This window comes from Oryctolagus cuniculus, chromosome 8 (assembly GCF_051225735.1).
Source record: "Oryctolagus cuniculus isolate XC-2025 breed Fujian yellow rabbit chromosome 8, ASM5122573v1, whole genome shotgun sequence".
Taxonomy (NCBI): Eukaryota; Metazoa; Chordata; class Mammalia; order Lagomorpha; family Leporidae; genus Oryctolagus; species Oryctolagus cuniculus.
In genome coordinates, this window is record NC_142874.1 from 80,155,584 (window position 1) to 80,178,751 (window position 23,168).

The 23,168-nt window shown below is 38.9% G+C and overlaps 1 non-coding gene across 1 annotated transcript; it reads left to right on the forward strand.

Annotated features, from left to right (window-relative positions):
- Positions 1-656: 656 nt before the first annotated feature.
- LOC127483333 (U6 spliceosomal RNA) lies at positions 657-762 on the forward strand. Its single transcript, XR_007909528.1, has one exon. It is a non-coding gene; the product is annotated as a U6 spliceosomal RNA (small nuclear RNA).
- The last annotated feature ends 22,406 nt before the right edge of the window (positions 763-23,168 follow it).

The following is a 23,168-nucleotide window of genomic DNA, read 5'->3' on the forward strand; positions in this document are numbered from 1 at the left end:
CTCTTACTGCTTCTATCAGTGTTCATTTTTTTTTAATGAGGACTCCTCTACCAAATAAAATCTACATTATAATCTTCTCCTATTAGTCTGTTACTTTTTTTTTTTTTTTTTTTTTTTTTTTTTTTTTGACAGGCAGAATGGACAGTGAGAGAGAGAGACAGAAAGAAAGGTCTTCCTTTGCCATTGGTTCACCCTCCAATGGCAGCCGCGGCCAGCGCACTGAGGCCGGTGCACCGCGCTGATCCGAAAGCAGGAGCCAGGTGCTTCTCCTGGTCTCCCATGGGGTGCAGGGCCCAAGCACTTGGGCCATCCTCCACTGCACTCCCTGGCCACAGCAGAGAGCTGGCCTGGAAGAGGGGCAACCGGGACAGAATCCGGCGCCCCGACCAGGACTAGAACCCGGTGTGCTGGAGCCACAAGGTGGAGGATTAGCCTAGTGAGCCGCCCGCCGGCTAGCCTGTTACTTTAATTTAGTTCTCAGGCTGCAGTTGGGACCTAAAAGAATAGAGGTGGTGTTTCTATGTCTTTATAATGTAGTTGGAATATCAGAAGGAGAAAAAAATGAGACTGAAGAAATATTTGAAGTAATAATGATTGAGAAACTTCTAATATTAAAGACTGATACCAAATTACAGATCTAGAAAGTCAGAGAACAAGTTCTCACTTTGCAGCAAAAATACTAATATTGAAACCATGCAAAGGATATCAGCATGGTCTCTGCAAAAGAATGACATGCAAATTCCTGAAGCTTTCCATAAAAAAATTATAAATTCAAAACTAATACAATAACAAAAACAGACATACACATAGGTATGTCATATTCCAGCACTAGAAAACCAAACACAAATAAGAGAAACATTTTATTTCTAGAGAAACAGAAATAAGAAAACCAGCAGGCATTTCACCAGATACTATTGTGGGCTAGGTTGGGCCAAAATTAATATCCCAGGTTCTTGTCTGTTGCTTAGAAAAGAATTCTAAGCACAGGCACCAACACAGGCTGCAGCATGGTGAGGTTTATTTAGAATGTGAGGAGAATCCACAGGCACGTGAAGGTTTCATTTAGGGAGAATGGGCCAGGAAAGGCAAAAAGAGGAACTTCATACCCTGCTCTGCTTGTCCTGGGTCCACAAGTGAGGAGAGAGAAAAGAGAGAACACCCTCTCATTCCCCAGGCTTCTTCTTAGCTTGCAAAAGGGGAGTGGTTACATAGTACTGCCCGCAGGTCCCAGGTAAGGAGGGGTGCATTGGGGGAGGCGCCATCTGATTGATAATAAGATTATATGGGGTGGGGTAGGTGTGGCCTCCAGCTCATGAACTTGATCTATCTCCCTGATTTTTCCCACATTAATACTAGGCCAAAAATAGGAGGGAGTGGTCAAAAATTTAGTGTTGGGAGATAAAGCATACCAACCTATAAGTCTGTATCCAGTGAAATTATCCTTCAGTAATGAAGGAGAAATAAATCAATGAAGGAGTTCCTGAGGGAATTTTTGTCTATAAGAAGTGTTAAAAGTTATCAAAACTTATGGTTCTGGCCCATCATGAAACGAGATTCCAACAGGTAAACACCTGGACCGGCTGAAAAATCAATAGCTTACAGATGTTTCAGAGAAGTCAGGTTGTAGTGCAAACAACTGTCCTCACAATTGGAGAGACAGAGATCAAACTGGAGAATCACGGCTTGCCTGAGCAGAGTCCTCAGGGTAAGAAAACCTGAAGTGTGATTGGCAAATTGCTGGAGATTCAGCGTAGACAAATCTGAGTTAAGGACTAGCAGTACTCTGGTGTTCTGAAAGCTCAGTCTGGTTCTCACAGTTCATGCTGAGAAAAATTCCGTGCATTCAGTTCAGGGAGGGCTAAGAAAACATTTTGGAATATCCCAGAACATTCTGTTCTTAACTAGGCTGAACCTCAGAAGAAATGACCAGGGATATTCAAAGATCCATGGGAAAAACATTACCTTTTAATTCCATTGCTCCACTAACATTTTGAAATACCATTATATTTTACAAGAGCCTAAATATTGGAGTCCTTCAGAACCAACCAAGTTGTTGGGGGAGGAGGGAGGAGAAACACCCAGTATCAGCCCACCCTAGTCTTTCTTTCCCACCTTTGGGGGAGGTGAAGCCTGAGAAGCAGTTAGGAAGGTTTCATTTCAAAGACACAGGCTAAGGCAAAGTCCTACTCATAATGATTATAATTGCAAATAGCTTAGGTTCAAACTCCACCCTCTAGAGGATGGAGAATAATGCCCACTTTTTTTTTTTTCCAAGTAGTTAGCATGCTAGCCACATTCAGTGAAGAGAGTATACCTGACAGACCAGGAGGGCAGCTCAGGAAAGGACTGAGGGCCCACTCTGCGTTCAGACTGGAGTTTTCCCGGAAATGAGTATGGGTTCTCCTTTCCTCCTCCACTCTCCCTCTTCTGGGATATTCTTGGGTGGAATAGCTTCTGGAAGTTGAGTTCCTGAAATTCCCCCCAGGACTTACTTCGTAATCCACCCAATAGCCTCCTTGGTGTAGGGTGGGATGATTCCCTGTGCTACCCAGGGAGAGGCTGGAATCCACCTAATAAGGTTATGCAGTAAGAACAAGACTTCTGATGTGCAAATGCTGATCTGCTTCCAAGACTTGCTTCTACGTTCTTCCCTCATTCTGCCACAAAAAATTCCCATTTCCTTTGGTCTCTCTCACACACATGAGCTAATGACTACCTAGCTACCTTAACAAAACCCAAATCTTAAGTACACTCTGTACTTAATAACTTTCTTCCAAAAATTAGAATATAGGAAGAGAGACAGAAAGAGAGGGAAAGAAAAATAATTTCTAGGTCACCAGAGTCAGTCAACAGTAATTAAGCAAGCATGTTGATGATATGCACGCTTCATGTGATGTGATAAAATTTTATGTTTGTGGTCTTTCTCTCCAAATCCTACAATCCAAATCCAATCAAAAGAAAAATATCATAAGTTCCAGTAGAGAAAAATTCTACAACAATCCCTCAAAACTCCAATTATCATCAAAAGCAAGGGAAGTATAAACAATTATCGTAGCCAAGAGGAGCCTAAGGAAATGTGACAAATATAACCTGGTAGATTGGATGGGACTCTGGAATATAGAAAGATAATTTGGAGGCCTGTGTTGTGGCATAGCAAGTTAAGCCATGGCCTGCAACACTGACATCCTATGGGGCAAAGGTTCGACCCCCTCTCCCCCTGACTCCCCTGCTCCACTTCTAATCCAGTTCTGGGATAATATGCTTGGGAAAGCAGCAGAGGATGGCTCAAGTGCTTGGGCCCCATGTGGGTGACCTGGATGAAGCTCCTGGCTCTTGGGGGCAGCCATGCCCAGCCCTGGTTATTGCAGACATTTAGAGATTGAACCAGTGGATGGAAAATCTTTCTCTCCCTGTCTTTTATTTTCCCTCTGTAACTCTGCCTTTCAAATAAATAATCAAATAAATAAATAAATAATTCTTTTTTAAAAACATTCATCAGATAATAATTAAGGAAACTTAATTAAAGAATAAACTTGGGAAATAATATATCCATTGTTTTATTAATTATGACAAATGTATCATGCTAATGTTAAAATGTTAATAGCAGGATAGTTATGATATACACTATCTTCACAATTTTTCTCTATATCTAAATCTACCCTAATCTTAAAAACTGGCTAAAATGTTTCTAAAACTTGTATTTATAAATAAAACCACTTGATTTTGCTATGTATAGGTCTGTAATATAACTTATATATTCCACCATTGAACTTCTTCATTTTATAATACAGGAAACTGGACTCCAGGTCAAGTAACCAAACCAAGATCATATAAAATTAGAATACTTACTCTTGTAACTGATCCTTGCTACTATGTCTATTACCTCAGATACATTTCTTGTTTCTTCTGCAAAACTCAACATGTGAAATCCATTAATATAAATAAATATGTAAGAAGTTTCAAGCCTGTTTAGTACAGCATGATAGTTTGAATTTTTCCTAAAGTGTGTTTTGTCAAACTCATTGGGTTCAGGGAAATCCCTAAGTGCTTAAGAACTGTGATCTCAGCATTACTCATGAGACAGGGCTGTTTATAGAAACTAATAGAACCCTAAGTCATCTGCCCTCTGAGTCAATCCGTTTCAGGAATAACTTTGCGAGAGAAGTCTAACTTTCACAGGAGACTTCTGTCTGAAGAAAAGACACGAGTTCTCAAGAAATAGCCTGTGTTTTTTCCTTTTATTTTCCTGCCAAAAAAGAGAAACAATTATCCTAGGAAATTGTGACCCAGAGCAGTTACATTAATTCCTTGTAATAATTTATTAAGTCAGTGGTATAATTCCTTGCCAGGTAATCTGGTTTACAATTCTAAATCCTGTGTGCCAAACCATACTAAAATCACCGAAAAATGATTTGATGGCATAAAATAAAATCGGATATGTTAGAACCCAGGAACACAAAGAAATTTTTATTGAATGACCTCACAGAAGAACAGGGGCTATGCATTTCAATATGTTTTATCAGTACCTACTTTGACTTCTTTAAATAGTTGCCATTAACAAAAGCTATTAAATAACATGAACTCCTTTAGCCCTGTATTAAATCCATTTATGCTAGATTAGCTAGTAGATAAAGCATTTAATATTACTCAATTATTTTTATCCATCTGTTCAATATGGTAAAACGATCTTTCTCATCATCCTTCTCTCCAAGAAAAGAACGATAGAAAAAATTCGGTAGGTTCCATGAGGTAAATGGCAAAGGACATCTACAGTCATTAGGCCTCATGAACGTTCTTAACACATTGGATGTTTCTGTATTTTGAACAAGTATGATAGAGTACTGTGGGGCAAACAACAATTATAAAGTAACAACAATTTTTTTTACTTGTAAAACTCCTAAACAGAAATTTAATTTGTAGATCGTTTCAGCTTTTAATTTTCTTATTCTTACTGTCTAATAGAGATTCTATAAACGTATATCATGGGGAGGGAAGCCTTTTAAAAATTCTTCCATCCACGGCTGCGCTTAGGAGGCTGTGGTATGCTGTTCAGTTTTTTGGTGACATAATTCTAGGTGACCTAGGTAAACAATGATCTAGTACTTCTTTTTAAAAAACACTAAAGTTGGAAAAAAAAAAAAAAAGCCAACCTAATCCCATGAGTTCTAAAGCTTTCGTATTTTTCTAGTTCTTTTGGAAAATCCATAAAATATTGCCTTTTGCTTTTTTCTTCATTAGTGCTTTTTCTATTCACAGTATTCACTTGTTTGCTTTCTCACTTTTACCGTCCTCTGGAAGTTTTGAGTATGTCACATCTTTAGTTATTTTATTGACTAATCCTAAACCAACCCTGTCATTTTTCCCTTCTTGAATTTCCTCCGTGGACTTCATTTTGTTCTTGTACAAAAACATTCTTTCTCTCAACTCTGAAAATCATCCTTCAATTTCATAGTACATATCTAATTTAAGGGATTAAAATAGCATACATATTAGTGGCTTTCTCTTCGACCTTGCTCAACTCAATTCTTTTAAGCTCTAGGGGCCAATTCCAAGAGTGTGAAAATATGGTTCATTACCATTTCATGAGTGAAGAAATGACTTTAATCAACTGAAACCATATTGAAAAGAGATGCCCTATAAATGACATGTATTACTTCTCCCAGATCACATGGTGAACTGACTGACAATGCAGAACCCTTGAAATTGCCAGCTAGCTAGGCAGTAAAGTTAATGAATGTAGCACAAGCTGAGGTTGGCCTGAAACTGATTAATTGAGACCTTAAATTGAAGTTCTCTTCTTTCTCCTACAGGTGAAATTTAATAGCAAATTAATAACAAAATATAGTAGCCTTTTCTTCCTATTATTCTTAAAAAAAAAAAAAAAGATTTAATTATAAAGGCAGGGTTACAGAGAGGCAGAGGCAGAGAGAAAGGTCTTCCATCCACCAGTTCACTCCCCAGATGGCCACAACGGCTGGAACTGGGCCGACCTGGAAGCCAGGAAAGAGGAGATTCTCCCACGTGGGTGCAGGGGCCCAAGGACTTGGACCAACTTCTATTGCTTTCCCAGGCCATAGAGAGAGCTGGATCAGAAGTGGAGCAACCGGAATTCAAACCGGCACCCATGTGGAATCCCAGCTCTGCAAACTGGGGCTTTAACCCACTGACTGGCTTCCCTATTCTTAGTTTCCAAAATCTAGAACATAATTGACTCCTTTGATATTATTTAAAGCCAAACTCAGTCATTCATATGTATTGAAATGATGTGCAAATATGCATGCAGTGTGCATGTGTATGTGTATCTGTGTAAGAGCATGGACAAATATATACAATGATACAACTGATTTGGGTAAAATAAACCTTTCCCCAGATCTTCTCCCTGGGTGCAATAGAAACACAATTTATGGAGGATAGAATTCAAATATAAAATTAACTTTTATCACAATCATGTATTGATTATTTTTTTTTTACATTACCGCTAGGGATACAAGAATTAGTGGGAAAATTTAAATTTTTTTAAAATTTTTTTTGACAGGCAGAGTGGACAGTGAGAAAGAGAGACAGAGAGAAAGGTCTTCCTTTGCCGTTGGTTCACCCTCCAATGGCTGCCGTGGCTGGCGCGCTGCGGCCAGCGCACCGTGCTGATCCGAAGCCAGGAGCCAGGTGCTTCCTCCTGGTCTCCCATGGGGTGCAGGGCCCAAGCACTTGCGCCATCCTCCACTGCACTCCCTGGCCACAGCAGAGAGCTGGCCTGGAAGAGGAGCAACCGGGACAGAATCCGGTGCCCCAACCGGGACTAGAACCCGGTGTGCTGGCTCCGCAAGGTGGAGGATTAGCCGAGTGAGCCGCGGTGCCAGCCGGAAAATTTAAATTTTAAGAAATTTAAAACTCAATCTTGTAGGAGAGCTTATTCGTGCTTAAGTAATTATAATATGAGATGGAGAATAAGTGCCTAATAAAACTATTAGGAAAGGACTATATTAGTTTGAACAAGAATGTGTGTGTGTGTGTGAGAGAGAGAGAGAGAGAGTTTTGGTGAACTGAAAGAAATTTAATGATCTCTGAAAATCCACTAGAATTTGATCATAGGAAAATGGCAACATAACATAAGGGAATTTCTGCCATTTAATGAGGCCTGGAGGCAAAAATAACACATGAAATTATAAATAAATTTGCCAAAAGAGTAGGAATTACATAGAGGAGGGGAAAATATAATTAGGACGGCAGCTTGGAGTTCAATCATGTAAGATTTAGAATTTTCAGACATGGATGCTGAACACTAGGCTGTTGGCAGTGAGCTGACGATGCTTTAGGATAAATCAGAGCAACCAGACCATAGTGAGCATCAGGATGACAGCTTTGACAGCAAACATCAAGAACGGTGTGGAGAACAAGACTCTGGATATGCACTCAGGTATTTTTTGTTTGTTTGGTTTATTGTTGTTGTTGTTTGGCAATGAATGAAAGATAAGAAAGCAGGGGCAGGAATTTGATTAGAAGACCATGAGATTTTGTCACCTCTCATTGGGGATGGGAAACATGAGGTCACTGGTGTCCTTTGATATGTGAAGTTAAAAAGTATCCCCATTAGGAGTAAGGTGGAAAGATTTCAGAGAAAATATCGTCAGCAGAAAAAGCAATCACTCCTTCATCGGTGATCAAACATGCATGGAATAAAGGTTACTCTAATGTTTGTTTAGAGACCTGTGACTTCTGCTGCTCTTGCTGATTCACTGGGGTGGAAGTGGAAGCTAGGAATGACCTAGGAACACTTTAATCCTTAGCTACATTTTCCGGTCCGAAACAAATGTGGCATAGGTGCAGAGAAAGTAGCAGGACATTGCAGGCAGTGACTTAACCCGCTACACCCCGATGTCAACCCTAATTCAAAACTGAAAGTTCAAAATGAGTGTCCCCAAGTAGCAGTCCCTCTACTTCCCATTTTCCCTGAACAACCTCTGAGCAGCTGTCTTCTTTAGAAGAATATTGAAACCCAATGATACTATTTCATTCCCATCTTTATTGTTATTATTCTACTATTTTTTTTCTTTTTTATTTTTTGACAGGCAGAGTGGACAGTGAGAAAGAGAGACGGAGAGAAAGGTCTTCCTTTGCCATTGGTTCACCCTCCAATGGCCGCCGCACTGCGCTGATCTGATGGCAGGAGCCAGGTGCTTCTCCTGGTCTCCCATGGGGTGCAGGGCCCAAGCACTTGGGCCATCCTCCACTGCACTCCCCGGCCACAGCAGAGAGCTGGCCTGGAAGAGGGGCAACCAGGACAGAATCCGGCGCCCCGACCAGGACTAGAACCCGGTGTGCCAGCGCTGCAAGGCGGAGGATTAGCCTAGTGAGCCGCAGCGCCGGCTTATTCTGCTAATTTTTAACAAATTCTTCCATATCCTTTAATGATTTTGGTGCTTAGAATCGAGGGTATGAATTTGTGTCCATAAAATGACATGTAACACATATTGCTTATTTTCTTAAATTGAATTTAATCTCTATTTCGAATCCTTCACCTGAAACCAGAAGCATATCCATCTCACCATGACAGAATGATGAAACCCTGAGAGGGGTTGGGTCCAGGAGTGACCTGAAAGTGGGAATCCCTCCCCACTGAGCTGGGAGCAGCAACAGCAGCCCAGGGAGAAGGGAAGAGAGGAAAAATGCCAGTCTGTTGAATATATTGAAACCTAATTTCATCTAGAAAAGATTACGGCTAACTAGTTTTTGCCCCTAAAATAATTGCCTCTAATGATCAATTTTACAGCTAAAACTAAAAGTTGTAATTTAGGAAATTAGAAGTTCATCTCTATTCCCACAGTAAGAATCTATTTTGCAATTTGTTCCAAAGATCTGTCCCCATCTTTCCCCACATCTATGTTTGGAGAAACACAGAAATCCAAAGAATCTTCTTTTTTTTTTTTTTTTTTCAATTTATTTGACAGGTAAAGTTATAGACAGTGAGAGAGACAAAGGTCTTTCTTCCATTGGTTCACTCCCCAAATGGCCACTATAGCTGGTGCTGCACCAATCCGAAACCAGGAGCCTCTTCCTGGTCTCCCATGCGGGTGCAGGGGCCCAAGCATTTGGGCCATCCTCCACTGCCCTTCCGGGCCACAGCAGAAAGCCGAACTGGAAGAGGAGCAACCGGGACTAGAATTGACACCCATATGGGATGCAGGTGCTGCAGGAGGAGGATTAACCAAGTGAGCCACGGCGCCGGCCCTCAAAGAATCTTAATTCACCATTCAGTAACATAGTGAGTAAAGCTGGTAAGCTCACAGGTCTTTCTATCATATTTACTGCAGTCCCGCGGCTCATCGTAAAAGGCTTCCTCTTCAACCTACTCTACAGTATGCCTGATTTAAATTGAAGTCTACTCTCCCTCTGACTTCTCCCAAAACTTTCATAGTAATTGAAGTTATCTTATGTTTACTATAGCACATGAAGTCTACAATGGCAGGAGCATTTTTGCTGTTGTTGGGTTACTAAGGTTCACAGTGTAGAAGAAGCTGTAGCGTCTAGTAAGTGTTCAATCATGAATGCCTGCTTTCTCCACTGGATTTTAAGATCCATCTGGCATTAAGTAGATGAATACTGCATGCTTTATTTTCCATCATAGTGAACTTATCTTGGAGATGTACACAGTGGTATGCTCAGCTCCTCACTCTGAGCCCTGTGCCCATTTTCCCCACCAACTTCTCCTTATGTATTAGAGATCACAGCCTATTAACAAAATCCACTCCCGTACACATACCAGCTTTTCTTTCTTGTTGATTTTTCTATTTTCTACTTAAAACATATCGATCTTGTAAGGTCCTGCGCACATTAGGCTCTATTTAAATAAAATTAAAGCTGTCTAATCAAACAAAAATCAATTAAAAGTTTAATTTATCTAATGAAGTATTTGAAAAACTTATCTTGGTGAAACACACAATATTTTCCATGTAAGGAATGGGTTTCATGCTTTACCTAAAAGCACTTCAGCCTTGATTCTGACTCCATATTTAAAATATTATTCAATTTAATGCATTATATTGACAACAAAATTGAAATTTTACTCCCCAAACATATTTTCTGGGTATTTTGAGCATTTACCTAGATACTAAGTCAATATACAAATTAACATTTTGTATTTTGTCAGTATTAACAAATTTTTTACTTCATTCCATATTAATCAAGTTATCGTTTTGGGCAATTGTGGGTAATCTAACTTAGTGTATATAATAAGCATTTTCATCCATCCATTGAGTTTTCATCATTTTAGATAATAATGAAAAATTGTGGTGAGTTGGAAATATTTTGTTACATTGTACAAATATTTTAATTTGACTATATAAGATAAATATAGGTATGGGTGTATACATATATTATAGTATAAAATATAAATAACTGTTTTATATTACAGTATATGCTATTTCCTTTCTATATATGTGTGTATATATTTTAAAGATTTATTTTATTTATTTGAAAGATGCCACAGAGAGAGATAGAGACAGAGAGTGAGAGGGGTCTTCCATCCAGTGGTTCACTCGCCAAATGTCTTCAACAGCTGGAACACTTGGGCCATCTTCCACTGTTTTCCCAGGCCCATCAACCAGGAGCTGGATTGGAAGTGGAGCAGCTGGGAGGTGAACCAGCACCCATATGAGATACTAGCCACTCCAGGGCAGAGCTTTAACCCACTGATCCATGGTGCTGGCCCTTTGACCTATGTATTATATGTTAAAGATAAATTAGAAAATAAATAAATAAATAAAATAATAATAATAATGAATATAGACACATCAACAAAGATAGCTGCTCACACATTTTGATTATTTTTCTTCCAGTTATTTTTCTACATACAGAGTACTTATCTCAATACAACTTCCACTTTGACCATGGCCTTGTCTAAATATGATCAGAGTCGGTGAACCCAGGGGGCTTCCATAGCCTTGGCAGCTCATGACAAGAGCCTAGGGTGATTACTGATGCCATAAACAAGAGTGTCAATTTGTTAAGTCAACAACAGGAGTCACTGTGCACTTACTCCTCATGTAGGATCTCTGTCCTTTCTGTGCTGTACATTGAGATTTAATGCTATAACTAGTACTCAAACAGTATTTTTCACTTTATGTTTCTGTGTGGGAGCAAACTGTTGAAATCTTTACTTAATGTATGCTAAACTGATCTTCTGTATCTAAAGAGAAACGAAAATGAATCTTGATGTGAATGGAAGGGGAGAGGGAGTAGGAAAGGGGAGGGTTACGGGTAGGAGGGACGTTATGGGAGGGAAGCCATTGTAATCCATAGCTGTACTTTGGAAATTTATATTCATTAAATAAAAGTTAAAAAAAACAATTTAGATCAGTCTATACACATATACATAGTTTTAAATTGTGCCTTTAACACATTATTATTTGTTTTATTTTATATGTTATTTTATGATTTCCTAAACATAAATTTTAGTGTCATAAGTTACCAGTAAAATTTCATAATGATCATATAAAAATTAATAGAATTGTTTATTAAGTGAGGCTGAGACATTTTTCTATATTACATATATTTTATAAGCTTTATACATTTTATATTTTATAAGGTTGGTTTCTATATTTTATAAGGCTGGCTCTTCATTTTAATTTTATTGCCTTTTGACCCTTGCTAATACTTATTCCTCTACTGATGTTAAGTGAAATTCTACATTATGGGGTTTTAATTTTGAATTGATGTGTGCAATAATCTATCCATTTATCAGAGTTTTAATTTTGAACCTATTCATGAAACAGTCTTTCCACTTAGCATTTCTGGGAAGTCAGTTTAGCAGATATGATTTTGTTTTCTTTTACTAATATTCTGGGTACACGGAGTGCTTGGTGAAGCCAAAAATCAGAATTGTATATGTGAATTACGGAAAGATATGCAACATAAAACAATTAGAATATCCACAGATGATATAAGTAGAGCTTCATTCACATATTGCATGTATTATGGTGCTCTTGTCATCACATATTTGAGGTAACAGTGAGGGTTATACAGTAGAGTCAGATAACAGTGTAACCACTTAATACAATCCAAAAGTAAGTTGAGATGAAAGACTGCATAAACAATGTAAGGTGGTGTTTTAGGGAAAGGTTGGATTAATTCAGGGCACTCCAATGATCCATCTGGAACTTCAAGGAGGGGGGAAAAATGAATGTAATAAACCAGAAAAACATATAGATCTGTTGAGATTAAATCTGATTTGTGGACCATTAGTTTCAAATGTTCTTTATGAACTCATAGCTTGAATCATGTTGGGTCTTATCCAAGAAATCTTTTCTGGTTCTTTTAGAAATAGGGCAATATTAGTTAACACTCCAAAATTACGAAATACAGGAGAACCAGAATGATGCCAATCATAACACATTCTTCTACCAGTTCATGCTTGAATTAACATTTGGCCCAATGTTTGCTTGCAAATGTTTTATTTATGTTAAATACTTATAGTGCTACTTTGTATGGTTTTCAGAGAGCCATTGTAAAGGGGTTAGGAAAGTATACAACAGACATTTGTCTAAATGAAAAATCTTTGCCAAGCCACAGTACTTAATAAAACTATAACCTTAAAATTTTGTCAGAAACTTGAGTTTCTTATTTACCAATATTTAAGCTAGTTCTTATTACTCAGTAGGTAATTTATAGCAATGTTTTCCAAAATAAATTACATCTGCACCATTCATTTTTTTATTCCAGTTGCCACATCCAGGGAAACAGGTATCTTAGGAGATAGAAATCATTAAATCATTTAATGAAGGCTCCTAAAGAATCAAGGAGAGGGGCCAGCACTGTGGCGCAGCAGGTTAACGCTCTGGCCTGAAGCGCTGGCATCCTATATGGGCACCGGTTCTAGTCCCGGCTGCTCCTCTTCCAATCCAGCTCTCTGCAATGGCCTGGGAAAGCAGTGGAAAATGGCCCAGGTCCTTGGGCCCCTGCATCCGTGTGGGAGACCTGGAAGAAGCTCCTGAATCCTGGCTTTTGGATTGGTGCAGCTCCAGACATTGCAGCCATCTGGGGAGTGAACCAGCAGATAGAAGACCTCTCTGTCTTTACCTCTCTCTGTGACTCTGTCTTTCAAATAAAAATAAAATAAATCTTTAAAAAAAAAAGAATCAAGGAAAATCTCCTAGATAGGATCTTTCTGTCTAAATCCAAGGAAAAGTCAACAAGCATCAAACATGGCTTGTCTTGTGGCACGGTGGATTAAGCCACGGCCTATAATACTGGCATCCCACATCAGAGTGCTACGAAGTCCCAGCTGTTCTATTGCCAATCTATCTTCCTGCTAATGCTCCTGAAAAACAGTGGAAGATGACCCAGGTACTCGCATCCCTGCTACCCCCATAGGAGACCAGGATGGAGTCCCAGGTTTCTGGCTGTGGCTGACCCCGTTGAAATATCTAACTGGTCATCATTTTTCTGTGTTGTGAGTACCTAAGAAGGAGAGAAATTTCCATTACTCCTATTTTTAATCCCTGAAATTTGTCAAGAAATGTAACAGCAAACATAAGAAAAAATTGATATTTGTACCTTATTATTTGCTTCATTTACTTAATGAATCCATAAACCCTGCCAACAATCTTGAAAGGTTCTTCTAGAAATCATTCTGCTAATAACAACCATTCTGCCTCATTTCATCCACTTCTTGGCATACATTTCCTAAATTTAGCTATTCTACAGGAATCTCTGCATTTCTTTTTTTTAAGATTTATTTATTTATTTGAAAGTCAGAGTTACACAGAGAGACCTACTAACAAGAAGAGCATTGACCCCTTATGGGAATGTTGGGATCCACAGGACATGCAGTTGTTTCCCCAGACATGCTTATCTAATAGGTCTTGCTAAACGTGTTTCAAAGAAATCTTAAGAGTTACAGGAGCACAGGCATGTGCTGTACAAATGGACGGTGTACTCCTAGGATATAAAGAAACATGCTGGGTTTGGTCCAATGGCATTCTTCAGAGGAAGAGTTCCCATGTCCTGTTTCCTTTCCTTTCGCTTGCACCGGCCCCCCAACAAAAAACAATCTTTGACATAATTTAAATTCTTCCTTTAGAATTCCTGAATTCTTATATTTAAAATGCTAATGGAGTTTTCAAATTCTGATTTCTTCTTCCCCAAAAGTAAATAGGCAAGAAAAATTAAAAAAAAAAAAAACGAAGAAATACAAACTGAAAAGACACAGTGAAATTGTCTCTGTTTGCAGATGACATGATCTTATAGAGAGAATATTTTAAAAAGTTACCAAAAAAAAAAAAAAAAACATGGTAAGAACCAATAAACAAGTTCAGTTAAGTTGTAAGATATCAAATCAACATACACAAGTCGGTTGTGGGGCTGGCACTGTGGCATAGCAGGTAAAGCTACCACCTGCAGTGCAGCCATCCCACATAGGCGATGGTTTGAGTCCTGGCTGTGCCACTTCCGTTCTGGCTCTCTGCTATGGCCTGGACAGCAACTGAAGATGGCCCAAGTCTTTGGGCCCCTGCACCCACATGGGAGACCTGGAGGAAGCTCCTGGCTGCTGGCTTCAGATCGGCGCAGCTCCAGCTGTTTTGTCCATCTAGGAAGTGAACAAGCAGATGGAATACCTTTCTCTCTCTCTCTCTCTCTCTCTCTCAGTTTTGCACATTAGGGTGACTATAGATAATATTAATGTGCTGTATATTTTCCTCTAAAAAATAGAAGATAGAATGTTGGATGTTTTTACTATAAAGAAATGTTCAATGCTTGAAAGGTTAAATATATTTACCTTGTTTGGGCATTATACAATATAGGTATGTAATGCAACATCACATACTACACATATACAATTTTTATATATCAAAGTTTCTACATAAAAAGAAGTAGTTTTTATTAAAAGTATAATGATATTTTTACAGAAATAGAATAAAAGTCTCATAGTATTTTATATTAACTTCTTTGATGTAGCTTTTCACTAACTACATTGTGTCATAATTACTGTGAATATGCCTTATCTTTTAAACTTTGAAATATCAGTGACATGATTTGAATCATGAGTTTACCACCAAGTTCATGTCAAACACTTCATACACATAAGAAGAAGAAGACAGAGTCCCTGTAATCAGTACAGCACAATACCCTAACTCACTGGGGGTAAAACCTGTGCTCACAATATGTAGAGAAAGGTGGAGAAGGCCAGCAGCAGTGAATCCAGTCAGAGAGCAAAAATTTTATAGAAAAGTTAACTCCAGTGCACTTTAACAAGCTGAAAAATGTGTGGTAGGGTGGCTTTGTCATGAAAAACAATATTAGCAAAGGTAGAAAGAGGGACATGTTCCTTTAGAGCCAAGAGTACAATAAAGGGCAGAGGTAGGCAGGAACCACATACCACAGCAACCAACATACTGGAGACTAGACCAGGTGTCAGCTCTTTCTCCAAAAGACTGAGGTGACTTGGGGAATGTTAAGCAGCCTCTGTTTCTGCATCTATAAATCTGAAAGCATGCCTACTCCAGATGCTGTTTGAAAAAAGAAGTAACAGGAGTGGACATTTGGCACTGCCATTAAGACAGCTACTAAGAAACCCACATTCCATATCAGCGTCTCTGGGTTCCCATCTCAGCTCCACTCTCAATTTCAGCTTCTTGCTGTTGCCTGCCATAGGAAGCAGCTTCTGATGGCCCACGTCCTTGAGTCCCTGTCACCCACTTCGGAGACCCAGAGTGAATTCCCAGCTCCTGGCTTTAGACTGGTCTAGCCCAACTGCTGTGGGCTTTTGGGGATTGAACCAGCAGATGAGAGATCACTCTCTTTCTGTCTGTCTCTGTGTATCCATGTATCTCTCTCTTGTGCCTTTCAAATAAGTAAAAAATAAATAAATTCTAAAAAATTTGAAAAAAGAAGTACATTAAGCTTTGCAAAGAGCTGAAAGGATGCTTATCAAAGTAGGCATCAAAAAATGTTAGCCATCTACCTGTTCTTTTATACATTCTATCTCTAAAGAGTTCAAATCCGTGTGCCTACTCTTTGAGACAGTCCTGGACTTGGATGAAAGTCTCAGTGGTGTTGCCCTGAACTCTTACCTTCTTTACTGGTGAAGAAGCTTCTGAGGATTCCTGGTGCTCATTTCTGCTCTGTAGCTTCTTCCTCTTGAACTCTGCACTCCGTGACTTCAGAGAAGAAATTTTCCTCTGAGAAGCGGAGACATTTATGGCAGAATAAGCTACTCATTAAGAGAGAATATAGATAATAATTTACTCTTCCATTGGATCATATTGTTCTTTCAGTTTTAGTGTCTTTGCTAAGTAAGCTGTACGATGAACTTACAGCTTTTTAACAACATTTAATTTAAAAAATTTATTTTAAAATTCATATAAGTGATATTACATTGTTCTAGTCACTCTAGGATTGGGCATATGTGTTTGGAATTTTTCTTATGTTTTTTTTAAGATTTATTTATTCATTATTTTAAAGACAAAATGAGAGAGGTATAGAGGCCTCAAAGCTAGGACTGGGACCAGGCCAAAACCAGGAGTCTGAAACTCCATCTGAGTCTCCCAAATGGATGGCAGCAGTCCAAGTACCTGGGCCGTCATCAGCTGCTTTCCCAGGTGCATTAGCAGGAAGCTGATTCATAAGCAGAACAGCTGGAACTTGAACTGTTGCTCCAATATGGGATGCCAGCATCACAAGTGGTAGCTGAACCATTGTTCCATAATGCCATCCTCTGAAATTTTTCTTAGTTTAGTAGTTTCCTAAGTCTCCTGAGCTGAGTTCTCTCTAGAAAATACATAAACCAAAGTACCTTATTACTCTTTCTATTAAAGGACATTCAATATAGGGTTGAAAGACTACTTTCAGTCCTACAACCCTCCACACCATTCTTTTCAAAGAGTGTAGGGGAATGCTTGTGGAAATAGAATCTCTTATAAGGGTCTCTGCTTACACTAAAATTTCATAGGCAAATACATCAAATGGATCCACTGCTTTCTGAATGTTACTCACTGTGCCTCACACATGTAATATGTGTTTAATAAATATTAATAGATAAGAAAAAGTGAAATTTAGAAACGTTAGCCTGGTGCATACTAAGACAATCTACAGTATGTTTTAAATGAATACAGATGATAAAATATTCAGAAATATTACCCCCAAACATAAATTATCTTGAAATTAATCAACTTGAAGATAATGAGCCCAACATATAGAAATAAAATTTTCAATTCTAACTCACTTGTTTAAGATGAGTAATCTTTGAAACAAAATTAAGGAAAAGAAGACAAGGAAACTCAAGAAAGTGTAGTGAAGGAATTGAGGCACAAATTGTGCCTGGAAGAAGAGTTAGGCAGAGATTTGCATTCATTCTATATATTATGGAGATAAATGGTGGTGAGGCATAGAACAATTAGACCTTTTCATGTTCATAGAGCATATGTGAGGATCTCAAATTACCTAACTCATGCACTCCATCTTTAATAAATACTCACCAATATTTATTTATTTATCTTTTATTTATTTGACGGGTGGAGTTATAGACAGTGAGAGAGAGAGAGAGAAAGGTCTTCCTTCCGTTGGTTCACTCCCCAAATGGCCACTAAGGCCAGCATGCTGCGCCGACCCAAAACCAGGAGCCAGGTGCTTCTTCCTGGTCTCTCATGCAGGTGCAGGGGCCCAAGCACTTGGGCCATCCTCCACTGCCCTCCTGGGCCACAGCAGAGAGCTGGACTGGAAGAGGAGCAACCGGAACTAGAACCCGGCACCTATATGGGATGCCGGCTCAGTAGATGGGGGATTAACCAAGTGAGCCATGGCACCGGCCCCAGTCAACAATATTTATAAACATTCTTTATTCCACTCTTCTCCACAGCCACAGATTCAAAGTCTGGAAATGAGACAACTTCTTCCTTGCTACAAACCTGCCAGCAGTGTCATCAATTATGTTCACCCAGAGCAGTGACACAATTACTGGCCTATGGTTCAGCTGAGATTAATAATATGCCTCAGAGAGCAAGATATAAAGACTTTAGACCAATGATTTATAGATGTAGATTCATGTGCATTTTTCCAGTATCCCACAATAATACATTGTGCAGTTAGTCTTTTTCTGTGAACTGTGGGAAGATCTATGGGACCATACATCAGACTGAGCAGAGAAACAGGACTTTTGCCAAACATGATATCATGATACAATTTCTGTAATAAAAGGAGATTCAGTGATTTTGTAGTAACATTTTATATTTGGATTGTTAGATGATTGAAAAGATAATATTTGTAATAGAATTAATCAATAATAGACTACTCATATGCACAGATTTATAGAGAAAAATAATGAGAACATCTTCTCAAGTAACTTGGTTAAATTAAAATAACAACACGAGAAATCCAGAGACTAGACTGAGCCAATAGATTTGAGCTTGAAGATTCAGTGTAGGTTAGAAGGACTGAAAATCAAATACTTTCAAAAGAGAAAATGAGAGAAAGATGTAATTTTAGAATCCATCATCTATAATTTTTTAAAATATTTATTTGAAATGCACAGTTACAGAGAGGCAGAGAGAGAGAGAGAAAGAGAGTCTTCCATCTGCTGATTCATTCCTCAGATGCCCACAAGAGGCAGAGCTGTGCTGATATGAAGCCAAGAACTAGGAGCTTCTTCACAGTATCCCATGTGGTGCAGAAGTCCAAGCACCTGGCTCATCTTCTACTGCTTTCCCAGGCCATAGCATAAAGCTGGAACAGAAGTGGAGCAGCCGGGACTCGAACCAGCGCCCATATGGGATGCTAGCACTCAGGTGGCAGCTTTGCCCACTATGCCACAGTGCTGGCCCCATCATCTATAATTTTAATTTATGGTTTTCCTTTTAAATTTTATTTATTTATTTGAGAGGTAATTGTACAGACAGATATAGGGAGAGAGTACACTCTTACCCCGTGGTTCACTCCCCAGATACCTGCACCAGTGTTGAAGTAGAGAGCCAGGGAACCCAATCCAGGTCACCCACAGGGGTAACAGTAAACCAATTATTGAGCCATCACCATTGCCCTACATGATTCACATTAGCAGGAATTGGGAGTCAACAGTTGGGGCTGTGAATTGGACCAGGCATCCCCATTTGGGACATGGCCATCTCAATCAGTATCTGAAAAAGCAGGCCATGGAATAAAATTATTTTTGTATCAAAAATTGCCTTATTGGTTCTATTTATTGTAAATTTAGTCTATACCTTAATAAAAAGAAGCAGATATATGGACAGTGTGATTTTAGATGATCGTAGCTGTCTTTTTCCACATTTTATTAAAGAATAGTATACATACAGAAAGGGACATATTTCACAAAGTACTCAAAGAAACACGGTGAACCTGGGCAGAAATCACCAAATGATCTAACTTATTCTTCATTGAATATACAGCCATTAAAGATGTAAGTATTCTTCATGCAACATTGCAGGGTCAAACATACCTGGTCTTCTTTATCGCCTCAATAAATGTCAAGTAAAGCACATAAAGTGGTTCAAATTACGTGAGCCTTTAGAGCACCTGACTTCATTATCTGCCTCCATTATTAGTTTTTTTAATTTGCTACAGTAAGACCAGTGAACTCTCTCCTTGCAATTGAAGTAAAGAAATATCACAGAACTAGATCCTGAACAATATTGTCATATGTTTCCACAAAACACCCCTAAATTAACTTAGCAGCAAAACCCAGGGATGAGTATTGTCTTACCATGTCTGTGTGCCAGGAATCCAGGAATGGTTCAGGCTTACCTGGGTCCTCTGCAAGGCTGCAAAGTGGAAGACAGGGCTGGACTCCCATCAGGAGTCAACTGGAGAAGACTCTATTTCAAGCTCACAAAGTTGTTGGCAGCATTTAATTTCGTGTAGGCTGCACGATTGCAGGCCTCAGCTTCTTGCTGTTTGCCAAGACTGTCCCTAAGTACTCGCTATGTGGCTCTGCTCAAATAGCATCTTACAGCATCAAAGGCGGTTTCTTCAATGCCTGCAAAGAGAAAGTCTCTGAGCAGGATGAGAATCACAATCTTATATAACTTAATCATGCACATCCTGCTACCTTTTCCATTTTTATCGGTTATATGCAAGTCATAGTGCTTTTAATTCAAAGAAATGAAAAACCTAAAAGAAAGTACCCATAATCAGATCTCCAGAATATGACTCAGTCAGGACAGACAAAGCCATGCTATGGGAACTAACAGCTCCTTAAGTATCAGTAGTTTTTAAAAAAATGTTATTTTTTCACCTAAAACAAATGCACACACCACAGGTCAGTTGGGGATTTATTCAGAGTTAAATCTGCCTTGATAGTCACCAAACAGAATCACCTCTTAATTTTCAGAAATCCAGATATGAAGAAAAACTTCACATATGATACTTTTGAATAATTCTATTGAAAAATAAATTGTACAAATATTAGAGCTTTTAATTTTATTTTTCAAATGAATCAAATTACAAATGACTTTGAGGGGGCCGGTGCCACGGCTCACTAGGCTAATCCTCTGCCTTGTGGCGCCGGCACACCGGGTTCTAGTGCCGGTCGGGGCACCAGATTCTGTCCCAGTTGCCCCTCTTCCAGGCCAGCTCTCTGCTGTGGCCAGGGAGTGCAGTGGAGGATGGCCCAAGTGCTTGGGCCCTGCACCCCATGGGAGACCAGGATAAGTACCTGGCTCCTGCATTGGATCAGCGCAGTGCACTGGCCGCAGCGCACCAGCTGCGGCGGCCATTGGAGGGTGAACCAACGGCAAATGGAAGACCTTTCTCTCTGTCTCTCTCTCTCACTGTCCACTCTGCCTGTCAAAAAAAAAAATGACTTTGAGGGATGTTTTTAATTCATAGAAGGAGTCAATTGTGAACATCACAAACATTAGCATTTAGACATGCTGAAGGGATGAAGAATCCTCAAGATGATTTATAGCCATGATTATAATTTTATTCCTTCCTTTATGCAGCAACTTGTTAGCCATGTTATATTTTTCAACATAAAAATATGAAAATAAATCTTCAAAAAATTATGCAATTAGAATGAGCTTTTTCCTTACAAAAACGTTGATGAGTATTTCTTTTCAGCATGAAAGAATTTCACGGTCAAATAGGCATGTTTGAATAACCACATCTTCATTTTGTTAAGTAGCTGCTTCTCTTAGTGCATCTTAACCCATAAAATATCCAAACACTTGAAAAAAGCTTAAGCCACAGATGATGTTACATACTTTTAAACAAGAGATATCAAAATAATCAAATATGTAGTTTATGGGAATTCCCTGTGTGTAATATAATGTTCCTGGCAATAATAATGATTTAGATTCCATATCTACTGAAGGCCTATATTAAAATGATGTATGTGATTACCTGATGGTGTTGTTCTTGCTTTATGAATTATCATAATACAGGTTTTGTCCTGGTCAAAGTAACTGAGGTTCACAGCTCAGTCTTCAGCATAATATCATGAAATGATTGCAGCTTAAAGACAGTACAGCTTTTACAGAACATGTAGATTGGATTTGAAAAAAATGCTGGAGTCATCAGTATATGGACAGAGTCATAGATCTGAGACTTAGAGGAAAGACTGACCCTTGAAGAGAAATTAGAGATCACACAACGGAAGCTATTCTGGCAGAGGGTGATAGGAAGTGTCTACAACAGTAGCATTAGTGAATGGCAAATGTGTCAAAATGAATGAGGTCCCCATAGTGGTGCAGAGTCATTCTCAAAAAGTGGTCCACAGGAAGCAAAGGTGGAAGTGAGGCATGTCCTCACAGTGCTGTGACCATTTATAGGACAGCGGAGAAAAGTCAGGAAGCTGTTGTTAATTAGTGTAATAACAACTGAAGCTCCTGACCAAGGATGCAGCCTTGTAAGTTAGTAACTTGGTCAAGAGAGGTCAAGTATCGAGTCCACTGGTACGAGATGGGGAGAAGTCTTGTGTTCTGTTTTTTTTTTTTTTTTTAATTATTATTTTTATTAGAATTGGAGAAGCCTAGTAAGGCAGACTGAGTGTGTACTCCCTTTCCCTGGTTTACTCTTTAAATACGCACAAGGAGGGGGCTGAGCCATAGTTCATGTTCAGAAAGATGAGTTGAAATGTCACCCAGAGTATATGTGCAGGGAAGTCTCACGAAAGCTGATGTAGGAGGGGCGAAAAGGAAGTATTCAGGTGGTGCTGGATTTCCTGAGGGCATTCCTCTCTGCTAACTTGATAATCTCACCATCTGTGCCATCTCCTTCTTAGGATGAATGGACTGATGATTGAGGTAGCATTGACGGCTCTTCCTGTTCCATGCATCACTGTACAGAGGCCACCTGTGTACTGTGTAAAACAGTCAGTGGTGCATCCACTGATCCATGTGCTTCTGGGTGCTAGAGCAAAGCAAGGACTGTTAATGCAGTAATCCTCGACAAGAGGGATGCGTTTAATCACTGTGAAATAGTCATCACTTTCCTTCAGGATATGGCCCAGTTTCTTAAGTCAAGATGCAGGCACAAAGGCATGCTTTTTTCCTTCTTGACAGTTTTTCTCTCTCCCTTACTTCTACACAGAAAGGGAACAGAAGGGAAATGACAAATTGTAATAATAATAAAATATGAGATTTCTTATGGAAGACTCTCCTTCTTCAGGTTGTCTTGGAGTTATGTCTTGGAGTTTTGATCTTATGTAGTGACAGAGTGTGAAATATTTACCCAGGATGGAGAATATTAAAGTTTAAAATAATATGCTATGGTTCTAACTGTATTATTACTTCAGGGGAAGCAGGTGAAAAAATATTGAGTATGTATACTGAACTTCAGAACAAAACAGAAAAATCCATTCTCTTTTTATTGTAAATTGAAAACTTCCTTAAGAAGATGGTAAGACAAATATAATTTCAAGTGTTATGGCCTTTTTATTGTGATTTATTGTATGTATTAGTGAAAATAATCCTTAACATAGTTTCCCTGACAGAACCATCTTACTGGCCATTATAAATCACGTGTAATCACTTGGAACCCAACATACTACATTTGAGTAAAATAAAACTGTACAGGACAGTATCCTCTTTAACTTTTTTATTTATAGAAACCCAATAGAATCTCAAACATGAGATAAAGTCTGAGTCCTCTATTTTATATTTCAACATTGTAAAAGCAGAAACACAAATTGAAATGTACAGTTCTTCAGGGTCTCTGTAAAAGTTCAA